General features: G+C 41.6%; 1 protein-coding gene across 5 annotated transcripts in view; it reads left to right on the forward strand.

Annotated features, from left to right (window-relative positions):
- The window catches only part of CRCP (CGRP receptor component), a 46711-nt gene that overhangs the window by 26829 nt on the left and 7231 nt on the right, over window positions 1-12651 (forward strand). The window lies entirely within an intron of this gene.

The raw sequence follows: 12651 nt of genomic DNA on the forward strand, positions 1-12651 counted from the left end.
GTGATCTCTTTTATGACTTTTGTTTTCCTTATTTCTCTGTAGGCAGCAGTTGCGTAGGTTAAACTTTTCCGTCAGAAGCAAGCAGGTAATCTAAGGCCAAGAGATTATGATAGATAGGGCTTTGTGTATTTTGGCTTGCTACTTGTCTCGTAAGTTAAGAGCTCTGGCAGTTTTATTGGTTATAATTTTTATAACTGCTTGTAGTCTAATTATGCAGTTTAGCATGTAAATGGGAGTGTGGTAGCCCAAGGACCCATCCTCTGCCCGGGTGGCAGGACCACAATACTGGATTATACGCTCAGGAGACCATTTATCGTCTTTTTAATTGCCAGTTTGTAAGGCATGCTGCTTTTTTTGGAGTCTCGCTGTCCCCATACACTTGGATTTCCAAATGTTTTTCTCTGGCAAGTGGGAGCAGGAAGAAAGATGGATGAATAGTTTCCAGCACACATGACCATGACCAGCCTGAGGGAAGTACTATATAGGCTGTCCTTTCATATATCTAGTATAGTCCACCTGGAGTTTGCCATTTGATGGCTGCGTTGACACTATCCCAGGCCTCTCAGAGATGAGAGAAGTTAGACAAGGGGTGGGGATCTGTCTTAAGGTGATCTGGAGTCCCCCACCATGGGGTTTTCTGGCCAGTTGAGTTATAAAATCTTTGGCATAGGCATGTTAAGTTTTTAACAGAGATGACGATGAACTTTTTCCCCACCAGGCAAGACAGTTTTTCCCAATAATTGAGCTTTTGAGGAGCCAAACCCTGGTAGTAGGACTGGGGTATTTTGTTTTACTATAAGATTGGTGGGGATCTAAATTTTCTAGTCTCTTATGGCCATTGTTTCCCCATGTTGGTACCAACGAAGTATCCTATCCACAAAAGGAAGGTGAGTGCTAACAGAAAACTCTCACCACATTTTTAGCTGGCTGGAGCAGCCTTGGCCAAGCCTATGGCAAAGAGTAGAGCAAGGTGCCAGGGAAGGCTGTCTCACCCATGCTCTGATGTTCGTATCTCCAATGGCAAAGGAGGTGGAAACACGTGTCTCTGAATCCCGGACGTGAGCCCCCAAGTAATGGAGAAGGATTCTTGCACAGAGAGTTGTGACACCGAGGCTTTTCTTTCCAGGAAGCAACTTTATTCCTGTCGGCACCACCCAGTTGGGTTCATACCCGAATAAGTGAGCCCTAAACGCCATGTGGTGTGGTTGTTTTAATATATTTTTTACTTCTTTGTCTCACATATATGGTAACACACAAACATGCAGTCTGATTAAGTGGTCTGATGGTACAAGATCATGAGGGATGTTGTCACATATGCATATAGCCAGGTTGCCTTGAGGTTTTTTTTTCTTTCCTTAGGGAGGGGACCCTACCACAGCATGTTGGGCAGTGCCATTTTATAATACCTCCTTTTAATTGACTTCATCTCACAGGCATAGACAAAATTCAGTGTCCTTTACAAGTCCTTTGCTGAATGATTCTGAAGCTTGATACACTGAACTTTTCCTGGGGGAAAAGTGGAAAGGCCATCCTCCGATTCAGATCTCCTCTTATGCCACCTATATTCTCTCCAACCATCCTTTAGTGGCTGAGGGTGCTTCTGGCAACATTTCAACTCTTGTGTCATCAGGCCTTGTCTTTGAAACCTCAGAACTGAGAATCTGGTTTGCTGGATTCCCAGAAATGTCTTTCCCATCAGAGCAGCCATTTTAACCGAAATGAGTCCATTGACTGGATTCTTATTGAGAGGTGAGAGAGTCTGAGAATTTGGTGCCAAACACCTTTAGAAATTATGAAACCAGTGTCTTTCAAGTGTGATACAGGTAATGCCATGGTGAGTGAGATGATTTTAGGTGGTACAATAATATAGTTTGATGTACTATTTTAATTTCATTAGTTAAACTTAGTTTAATGTGTACTTTTAAATTAATATTTGCATGGTATATCATTCTCTATTTCCTTCATATTTTATGATGGTACTTATACTCACTCAATGATATAGTCTGGGAAATGGCATGGGGAAAGTAGATCACTTCACCCCTCCACCTCCCCGCCTCCCGCCCAATTTTTTGTTGTGGTAAAATACACATAACATAAAATTTACCATTTCAACCATTTTTAGATGTACAGTTTCGTGTATTAAATACATTCATAATATTGTGTAGCCATCACCACCATCAATCTTCATAACTCTTTTCATCTTGCAAAACTGAAATGCTATACTCATTAGACAGTAACTCCTGATTCCCCCAACCTCCTGCCTCAGCCACTGGTTTAACATCCTAAAATTATAACACTTTAATTTGAGTTTATACTAGTTTAACTTCAATAACATACAAAAATTCTGCTCCTTCCCCATCCTTTTCAGTTACTGATAAAACAGAATCACATCTTTGTACATTATATGCCCCAAACATAAACTCATAAGTATTTTAAATCATCTTGAATTTTGTAGAAAGCAAAAAGTGGAGTTACAAACTGCTGTTACCATAATACTAGCCTTTATAATTGTCCATGTGTTTACCTTTATGAGGTTCTTTCATTGTTCATGCAGCTTTGATTTACTGTGTAGCCTTTCACTTCATATTGCACAACATTGTTGAGTGATTCTTCCAGGGTAAGTCTGGTTTACTTAGCATTTGTTTCACAGGAAATGTCTTAATTGTTTCTTCAGTTTTGAAGGATAGTTTTTCTGGATATAGGATTCTTACTTGAGAGTTCTTTTTGTTTTAGCACTTTGAATATTTTGGCCCACTGCCTTCTGGCCTTCAAAGTTTCTGATGAGAAATCAGCCCTCTCTGGCTTCAGGAAGCTGTATGCAAGCTGCTGCAGGAACGCTGATGCAGCCAATCCAGTAGAATTGGAGGATGGGTAGCTGGCACTGTGCCAAGGTCTGAAATCGACCAAAATTAAGTTTACTTTCCAAGCCTTAGCCTGGAAGTTGTAAGCTTTTAACGGGCTCCAGAATTCCAAAATAGTTACATCAGACAGATCCTACCAGTACAGGTGTTGTCTAGATGGGGAGACAGATTCCTGGTACCTTCTTAGAATCATCTCTGTTCTTTTTCTTTTTTTCTTTTTTTTTTTTTTAATTGAGGCTTTATATTTTTACATCACTTTTAGGTTAACAGCAAAATTAAGGGGAAGATACAGAGATTTCCCATATACCCCTTCCTCAACAGGTGCATAGCCTCCCTCCCATTATCATCATCCCCCATCAGATTGGTAAATATGTTACAATCGATGAACCTCCATTGACACATCAATATCACCTAAAGTCCATAGTTTACATTGGGGTTCACTCTAAGAGTTACACATTCTGTGTGTTTGGACAAATGTATAATGACTTGTATCCACTGTTGCAGTGTCATATAGAGTGTTTTCACTGACCTAGAAATCCCCTGTGCTCCACCTATTAATCCCTCCCTCCCCACACATAACCCCTGGTAACCACTGTTCTTTTTACTGCCAGAAATGTAGTTTTGCTTTCAGAATGTCATGTAGTTGGAATCATACAGTATATAGTTTTTTTCAGATTGTCTTCTTTCACTTAGTAACATGCATTTTAAACTTCCTCCATGTCTTTTTATGGTTTCAAAGCTCATTTCTCTATAACAGTGAATAATATTCCATTGTCTGAATGTACCACAGTTTGTGTATCCATTACCCACTAAAAAACATCTTGGTTGCTTCCAAGTTTGGGCAGTTATCCAAAAATCCTGGTATAAACATTTGTGTGCAGAGTTTTTTGCCGATGCAAGTTTTCAGCTCCTTTGGGTAAATACCAAGGAGTGCAGTGGATTGATGGTAAGAATACGGCTAACCAAGACTGTCTTCCAAAATGGCTGTATCTTCATCCTCACCATCAATGAAAGAGTTTCTCTTGGCTCCAGTCCTCACCAGCATTTGATTGTTAGTGTTATGTTAGTGTTCTGGTGATGTTAGTGTTCTGGATTTTGGCCATTCTAATTAGATGTGTAATGTCTCATTTTAACTTGCATTTCCTTAATGACATAATGTGGAGCATCTTTTTGCATGCTTCTTTGCCATCTCTGAATCTTTTTGATGAGGTATTTGTTCAGGTCTTAGCCATTTTTCAATTGGGTTTTCTTATTAAGTTTTAAGAATTTGTTGTATGTTTTGGACATCAGTACTTTATCCTGTCTTTTGTAAATATTTTCTCCTAGTCTGTGGTTTGTTTTCTCATTTTTCTGATGTTGTGTTTCACAGAGTGAATGTTTTTATTTAATTTTAATGAAGTCCAGTTTATTAATTATTTCTTTCATGGATCGTGCCTTTGGTGTTTTAGCTGAAAAGTCATCACCAAATTCAAGATCATCTAGGTTTTTTGCTGCGTTATCTTCTAGGACTGTTTATAGTTTTGCATTTTACATTTAGATCTAGTTGTCTATAGACCGTTTTTGTCTAGCTGGTGGAGAGGCAGATTCCTGGTTCTTCCTGCTCTGCCATTTTCCCTGAATCCTCTCTGTTCAGTTTCTTTTTTTCCTTTCCCTCTCCCTCTTTGTTGTTCAAACAAGATACTTCATACTGATCTAAGTTCACAGACTCTTGTGTCATCTCCATTTTGTTACTAAGCCCAGCCAGCAAATTTTTTATTTCATGCATTATGTTTTTTAGTTCTAAAATTACTGTTTGTTTATTATTTATAATTTTTGTCTCCTGAGGACTTCTAATATTCCATTCATTTTAAGAATATTATTATAATAGTTACTTTAAAGTCTTTGATAATTCCAGTGTATGGGTTATTATAGGTTTGGTATCTGTTGATTATCTTTTCCCTTGAGAATGAGTTGTATTTTCTTCTCATTGAGGTAATTTTCTATTATATCCTGGACTTTTTGAATATCATATTGTTTAGACTCTGGGTCCTGTTAAAAGCCTCTGGGTAATGTTGTTTTTTTTGTTGTTGTTTCTTTTAGCAGTCCATCAACCCAGTTAGGTTCACACCTCAAGTCTCTTGCCTTCCATGGGTGAGGATTTCAGTGTCAGTTTAGTTTTTAAAACCTTTGATCTGCTGCTTTAGATCTTTTTTGCAAATGAGACGAGTGGTGGTTTAACTTGTTCACTCCTCAGTGAAGAGCTGAGGCTGAACCTAGGGTTTGTGCTGATGAATGTTCAAACTTAGGAGAATCCCCTTCTCTAGGTCACTTCTCTGGCATTGCCGCCATACTCTCTGACCTACTTGAGCCCCCTCTTTTGGTTCTCTGGCCACAGTACTGGATTTCTCTCAAAGTTTTAGCTGCCCACATACAGTTGTTACTGGTGTTACTTTTGGGGCAAAACAGGGAGAAATAAAGAGGAAGGAGGGGGAGATATTAGTTGGCACTCTGGACCATTGGGACTCTCCTCCTGGCTACCTTCGCTGCCAGGCCTCCCTGAGGAGCTGCCCTTGTGTTGTGAATTTCAGATTACTAGGTTGCAGGGCCCCTTTTTCCAGTCTTATGGCTGGAAAGATGGAATTTCTCTTGGAGTTTCAGCTGCTTGTGGAGCTACTGCCATAGTTCTGAGGATCAAGGCTGTGAAAGAAAAGAGAAAACAAAGCGGAAGAAACTCACATCCACCTGCCACACCAGCTAGCCCTTCAAGTTTTGTTTCTCTGCCTGGTCCACCTACTTCTGTATACTTTTCCGAGTCCTTAGGTTATTCCTTTTGTAGTCTGTCCTGTTGTTTTGTTTGTTTTTTTTTCTTTTTCATTTTTTGTTATGATCAGCAGAAAGATTGGCTTTAGTGGTCTCACTCTATCTTGTCTATAACACAAGTCCTGATTATTGATTTTTAAGATCTCTTCTTAGCTGTTTATCAGTCTGGTGTGTTGTTTCCCCATCTCTACATCTTTTCTGCTACAAAAATGTACCTGGCTACCATTTGACATACCCATAAATGAGGTGCCTGGCTGGCTCAGTAGAGCATGTGCCTTTTGATCTCGGGGTCATGAATGCAAGAGTTGGGCATAGAGTTTAATCTTTAAAAAAAAGAAAAGAAAGAAACGCACAAATGGGAATTGTCTTGCAAGCTGATTCATGATTGGACATAATCTATGTAAATTTAAAACAGATTGTAATATTCAGAGAAGTGTCTTTTTTCCATTTGTGATCCTAAATTGGATTTATAAGTTCCTTTGTGACCTTTTGGTGCCTGCCTTTCATTAAATGGTTTATTATTGGGACAAATCATGTGCCAGGGTTTTTGCATAGGTTATCAATGACTGCAAGAAGCAAAAGCTGCAGGCAGTGTTGTTCTACAAACAACCAGTAGAGGGGGCTGGCAGGCTTCTTTCTCTGTAGCTGGGGCTTGACTCCTGGAGACAGTAACCAACCATTGCAGCCCTTTGGCTTTCATTGGCCTCAGTACTTAGGGCTCAGAGGGTTGCTTGCCATATGCCGTGGAGACCTGGACTATCTTATGCTAGCCAGGGTGGTTTAAGACAAGAATCACATTTGTAACAGAAACTGCTTAAGTGCTTTTTAATCCTTACATCTGCATATTCTCTAGTAGAGTTTTTCTCTACTATTCTCTCAGGGAGAGGAGATTCAAGAGAATAGCCTTGAATTGTCAAGTTCTCATGGTCCAAAACTGAGCTTTATTAATTTAAATACCTCCACTACTAGAGTCCTTGGGGACATAGAAGGAACTATGTTTTATTTTACTTCATAGCTTTATTCAGCAAAATGGTAGTAGTGAGACTCAACTTGAAGTCACTTTAAAACCAAGTCCTATGTTATTTTCTTTTTTTCTTTTTTTTATTTTTTAGTGTTTATTTTTGAGAGAGAGAAACAGAGTGCGAGTGGGGAGGGCAAGAGAGACAGGGAAACACAGAATCCGAAGCAGTCTCCGGGCACTGAGCTGTCAGCACAGAGCCTGATGCAGGGCTCAAACCCTTGAACTGCGAGATCATGCCTTGAGCCAAAGTTGGACGCTTAACTGACTGAACCACCGAGGTGTCCCAAGTCCTATGTTGTTTTCTATAGCATGGTTACCCCACCCAAAGCATTTGGTTCCTTAATAATTTAATTTTTGCTTGAGGCATTTTAGTTCTTTTTTAAATTTTTTTATTAAAAAATTTTTCTTCAATGTTTATTTTTGAAAGAGAGAGAGAGTGGGGGAGGGGCAGAGAGAAGAAGACACGGAATCTGAAGCAGGTTCTAGGCTCTGAGCTGTCAGCACAGAGCCCAACTTGGGACTCGAAGTCATGGACCATGAGATCATGACCTGAGCCAAAGTCGGACGCTTAACTGACCGAGGCTCCCCGAAGCGCCTGGCTTGCAGCCCCAGGTCTCATCCTGAGATTCTCTCCCTAAGATGTACAGCTATGTCTGCCAGGAATAGAAGAAGAACTTGCCATTGAGACTCAGCTTAGGTAGGTTTGTAAATAACTTTGAGTCCCTAAAAGGAACTCTTCTGTGCACAGATTACTCTTGGTGTTTGGCAGTGTATTTGGGAAATGTACTTCTGGCCAGCAAAGCTCAGAGTAGATGGATGGGTTGTCAGGTTTCCCTAGTTTCTGGAGTTAGCTTGTCTGCTTTCAAAGCATGAAATCCTGCCCCAGGTCTTCCCAGTGATCAACAGTTTTCACTTCTTCTGAAAGTCAGACCTGCCTTAGCTCTTTCTTTAATTATCCTCTACCTACATCGATCTCATGGCAGCTTTGTCTCTGTTTTGGGGGATACAAAGATGAATGCAATGTAAGGCATAGTAGGGATGACCCTCAGGTTTCTGGACTGGGTGTTTGCTTCTTTACCAAAGTGAAAAGTATGGAGAATGGAGCTGGTTTGTTGGGAAGGACAGACCACTTTGGGATGTGCTGAGCTTGAAATGTGTCTGAGGGGTTTAGGTGGAGATGTCTAGGTGGCATTTGGTTACAGAGATCTGGAGCTCAGATCACATAACGTGAAAACACGGACTTATTGGCTAAAGTCTATAGTAGGGGACACGATTATGAGGTTTGGATGAGGAACTCAGTAAGCGGTCAGGTGAAAAATGGCACCATGGAAATGTTACAGAAGAAAAAACCTAGAAAGAGATGAAGAAGGAATAGTCAGACATGAGAATCAGAAAAGAATGGTGTCGTGGAAGCTGCAGAGGTAGATAATTTTAAGGAGGGAGTGATCAACCATGTTAGATATGGCAGAGACAAGGTCGGAGAAGTGTCCCCTAGAGTTGTCAATATGGAGGTCATCAGGCCCTTTAGCAAGAACAGTTTTGGTGATCAGTTGGGACAGGAGCTAAAGTGCCATGAGTTGAAAAGTGAAGGGGAGAAAGTAGAGACAATAAAAACTGGCTTGGTGATGATGTGAGGGGGATGTTTGTAACCCCCATCCCTTCACACTGGAACCTGTAGTGAGTGTGGTTCTGTGGTTTTGCTCCTGCAGTGTTCAGCTCTTTGGATGTAGGAGCAGAGAACTCGCTTGGTTGGTTTAACTCCACTTCTGCTTCACTGAGAAAATTATCCAAAATTAACTCCTTTCCCTTCAGACCCCCTCAAATTTGCTTTTTCTTTTCCACATTGCTGCGGTGTCAGTGGAACGTGAGCCCCTTTGCTGAGACTTTCAACTTTGTTTTTCCCTTTCACTCCTATCATTTTGGTCTCTCCTTATGCTTATCTCCTTAGCTGGCAAACATGTTCTGGGGCCCCCCAGAACCTACCCTTCTCAGGCTGTAACTGCTTTTTTACTTCCACCTGTCAAGAGGTTATTTTGGTCTGTGATGTGGGGCAGAACCAGACCCGTGGCAGTTGTGAACAGCAGAGGTCAGTCTCTAACAGCCAGCTAATCTGTGCAGCCTCGTGGGAATCGAGCGTGGCCTCAGACCTTGCGTTCTCCTCAGGCTGCACCTGTAGTGATGCTTCATCTGACTACTCGGAGCTGTGTTGTTTGAGCTTTGTGCATCGAGGAGCTGCTGCAGTCCCCACTACATCAGCTGCTTTTCCTGACCACACTGTGGCTTTTGGCCCTTTAGGTTCCACAGCCCCTGTGGCTTATTATCCGCTTGCTCCCATCTGTCTGCCCGATTCAACAGTGCCGGTGGAAGGAGCATATTTTGCAGGTACCAGATTCAGAGCTGGGGCTGCTCTGGCAACATTCCTCCTCCACCCCCAGGATGCCTTCCCAGTGCTGCTCAGACTTCTTCATGGTGGCATAAATGGTGGCTCCAGCATCTGGTGAGGAACCAGTCCACTGCTATGCCAGGAAAGACAGCACAGATCATATGAACCTCATGTTTCACTTCAGACACATGTTGGGTGTCTTTCTGGTGCTCAAACTTTTGGGCACTTTTCAGATTCAGTCAGAGAGCACTTAATGGTAGCGGTACCTCCGTGAAGCATTTTGATGTAGAGGAGGTAGCCATTCATAAAAAAACATGGGTAAAGCAGCCCTAAGGATCTTCCTTACATTCCTCTGGAGTTATACGGTATCATGCTGGTCTTTGCTTTTAGTAATGATCTACCAAATTAGGTTTGCAGGGAACTTTCATCTTCCTGAGAATTAAAGTTGCCAAATTACTCTGATTGGTCTTTCGTCTCCTTTAAGTCTTTGATTTATATACTACATGTTATAAATGAAACGTGTTAGTTGTCTGACTTTGCCTTTCCATCCTTTGCTCCACATCCCACCCTCAAACCTAGTCTTTCATTCCCTCCTGCCCATCTCCATTGAATCAGTGTTGTAGAACAGAAAGCCAGTCGGGCTAACTTCCTTCTCTCTTGCACATGTCACTTGCCATCTTTTAACTGGTCTTTCACAAGGATCCTCTGAAAAACCCTCTGTGCCCCAAGCACAGACTCCATTGCTTTTACTTTTGCATCTGCCTCTTGGACCCTCGTCATATGTTGTTTCATCAGACACAGACCAAATCTGAATTTGCTTTGGTGCCAGAAGAGCTGAGGTTCGTTTGAACAAAGAATATCAATACGAACTGTACTGAAAACAACAGTTCGTTTAAAATCTGAGGGGCAGTGGAGAGGATGCCTTTCAAAAGCCTAATAGCTTTCAAGTCAAATATAGGGGAGTTTTCAGATCAAAATTTGGTTCCCATTTGTTGTTAGATTGCCTGATGCTGCCACTCATGGCTCCCAAAAATTTCTAAGCTGCATTAACGGGGTCATTATCGTAAATGCCTCACTTCCAAGTGACTTGATTCTGGTGAAATCTCATTAGGATTAAGAATGTTTGAATTGTGGGGCGCCTGGGTGGCTCAGTCTGTAGAGCATCCGACTTCGGCTCAGGTCGTGATCTTGTGGTCTGTGAGGTCGAGCCCCGCGTCGGGCTCCGTGCTGACAGCTCAGAGCCTGGAGCCTGCTTCATGTTCTATGTCCTCCCTCCCTCTCTGCCCCTCCCCCACTCATGCTGTCTCTCTCTGTTTCTCAAAAATAAATAAACATTAAAAAAAAAGAATGTTTGAATTGTTAATATTTTGTGTTTTGTTTTCTGAGATTGGGTTTTATTTTAGCTTACAATTTCAGTTCATCTAAATTTTGTGTTCTGTACATGTGATGTTTGACTATCCATTATTATGGAAATTCTCAGTGTGGTGTGCTTTCCTTGTGGATTTTTTTATATTAAAAACGTAAGATAAAGACCGTTTTTGAAGATTTTAATAAAGTGATGACACCACATTAAAAAAAAGTTTATCTTCTCCACAGTTACTCCTCAGCCCCCATAATCCAGTTGTCATCATGATCGTCATTCCACCAAACTCCTTGCACAGGCCACCAGTGCCCTCTTTTTTTGGCAAATCCAGTGGCTTGTATACAGTCAACCTACTTTCCCCGTCTTCAGTATGTGACATTGTTGCTAATACCCTCTTCCTGGAACTTTTCCCTAACACCACTCTCCTAGGTTTTCTTTGTCTCTGCTCCTCCCTCCCCTCCTCCCCTCCTCCCCTCCTCCACCTCCTTCCCCACCTTCTTCCCCTGACCGTTGAACAGAGGCTTTATGGTACCCTGTCCTGGGTCTTCACTTACTCTGTAGTTAGTTGATCTCTGCCTGTGATACCCACTCCCATGGTTTTGCCTAACTCCTTGCTAATATGTCCAGCTCTGGTCTTTTTCTTTAGTTCTAGATCACACTAAGAACTAAAACTAGACAAACAGCTGGACCGAGACCTCTTTGTTCTTCCAAAACCACACAAACTCAATTCAGATTTCAAGTAATATATTTTTGCCAAACAGGCTAAGAACATGACAATGAACCCTGACTCTTCTCTTTCCTTCACCCTGCTCTCACCCAGCTAAGGCAGTTGTCGGATCCTGTTGACTATACCTCGGGGTGACCAGAGCATCTCACAAGCCCAGCCTCTCATTGCCAGCCTTGCTGCCGCTACCCAAGTTTATGGCCTCTTATTCTCACCTGGAGCGTATCACTTCTTTCCTTGATTCTTCCCAGTGTCCAGAGTCATATTCAGCCTGTTGGTAGTTGAATCCCCATGTCGTCTTGTCCTGGATGACTCAGCCTCGTGTCCCACAGCCTCTCAAGCCACCATTTCCTAAAATTCCATAATTTTTGTTCTTCTGGCCATTTACTTATGCCCTTCCTGCCCTGCCTGGCCATTTCTTCTCATCATTTGCCTAGAAAACCTTTCAGGGCCCAGGATGAGGGTTTTCTCCCATGTGAAGTCATCTTCGAGTCTAGAATAAATGTTGAGGGATTATGAGGAGTAGAACTTAACTACAAGTGCCTTAATGATGACTGCCATTTGTGGGGAAATTGCTGTGTGACAGTCATCATTTTGAATACTGAATACTAGAAGCAGATGGTTAAGAACACGAGCTTTGATGGCAGAGTCCCAGCTCTGCCATTCACTAGCTGTGTAACCTTGGGCAAGTTATTTACCATCTCAGCCTCTATTAAGTCTGAGGGTTCAATGTGCTTGCCATATGGGAAGTAAGCAATAAATGGTAGCTGCTGGCACTATAAACGGAAAGATGTTCATCCCTCCTAACCCCCTGGCGAGATATTAAGTTCTGTTGTCATTCCTGTTTTACAGATGGTGAGACCGAGGCTTAGGGAGGTTGGGTAATGTGCTGCTTCTCCAAATGTGGCTGTGGGCATGTGGCTTATTCATCTGTTTATTTCACAATGTCTTTAAGCTCAATAAATATTTACAGAGTTGAATTGAAAGATGAATCTGGAGCTCCTGGGTCAGATTGAGAGGGAAATTTAGAAATTGTCACCTACAGAGGGGTGGTAATTGAAGCTGTTCTTTTTTCTTTTAAGTCCTATCACCTTTGAGACTCCACACATTTCAACCACCTCTTTACCAATGAGCCAGCTGTTGCCTTGTAACAGGAGATAATTATTACCATCAACTGTTACTTACGGTTTTTGTTAAAATTGGCTTGTATTTGTCTTCTTTCCCCAACTGAATTGTAAACTCCTTGTGGTCAGAGGACTGTACCTTATACTACTGTGCATTAAACCCTGTTCCCTCCTAGCCCTGTTTTTTGTTTCTAAGATAACAAGTCAAATCTGACATTTAATATTAATCTCAAAAATGAATTCTCAGGCATTTTTAAGTGATACCGACCAACCAAGGTTATTTTATTAATCTTTCTTTACTTTCTGTTATCTGGATTAAGAAAACATTATTTTCTTCACATTTTCCAGATAAAATTTATTAAAACTGCACCTCTGC

Source organism: Panthera pardus, unplaced genomic scaffold (assembly GCF_024362965.1).
Source record: "Panthera pardus isolate Hobbes unplaced genomic scaffold, ASM2436296v1 HiC_scaffold_4, whole genome shotgun sequence".
In the NCBI taxonomy this organism is placed as follows: domain Eukaryota; kingdom Metazoa; phylum Chordata; class Mammalia; order Carnivora; family Felidae; genus Panthera; species Panthera pardus.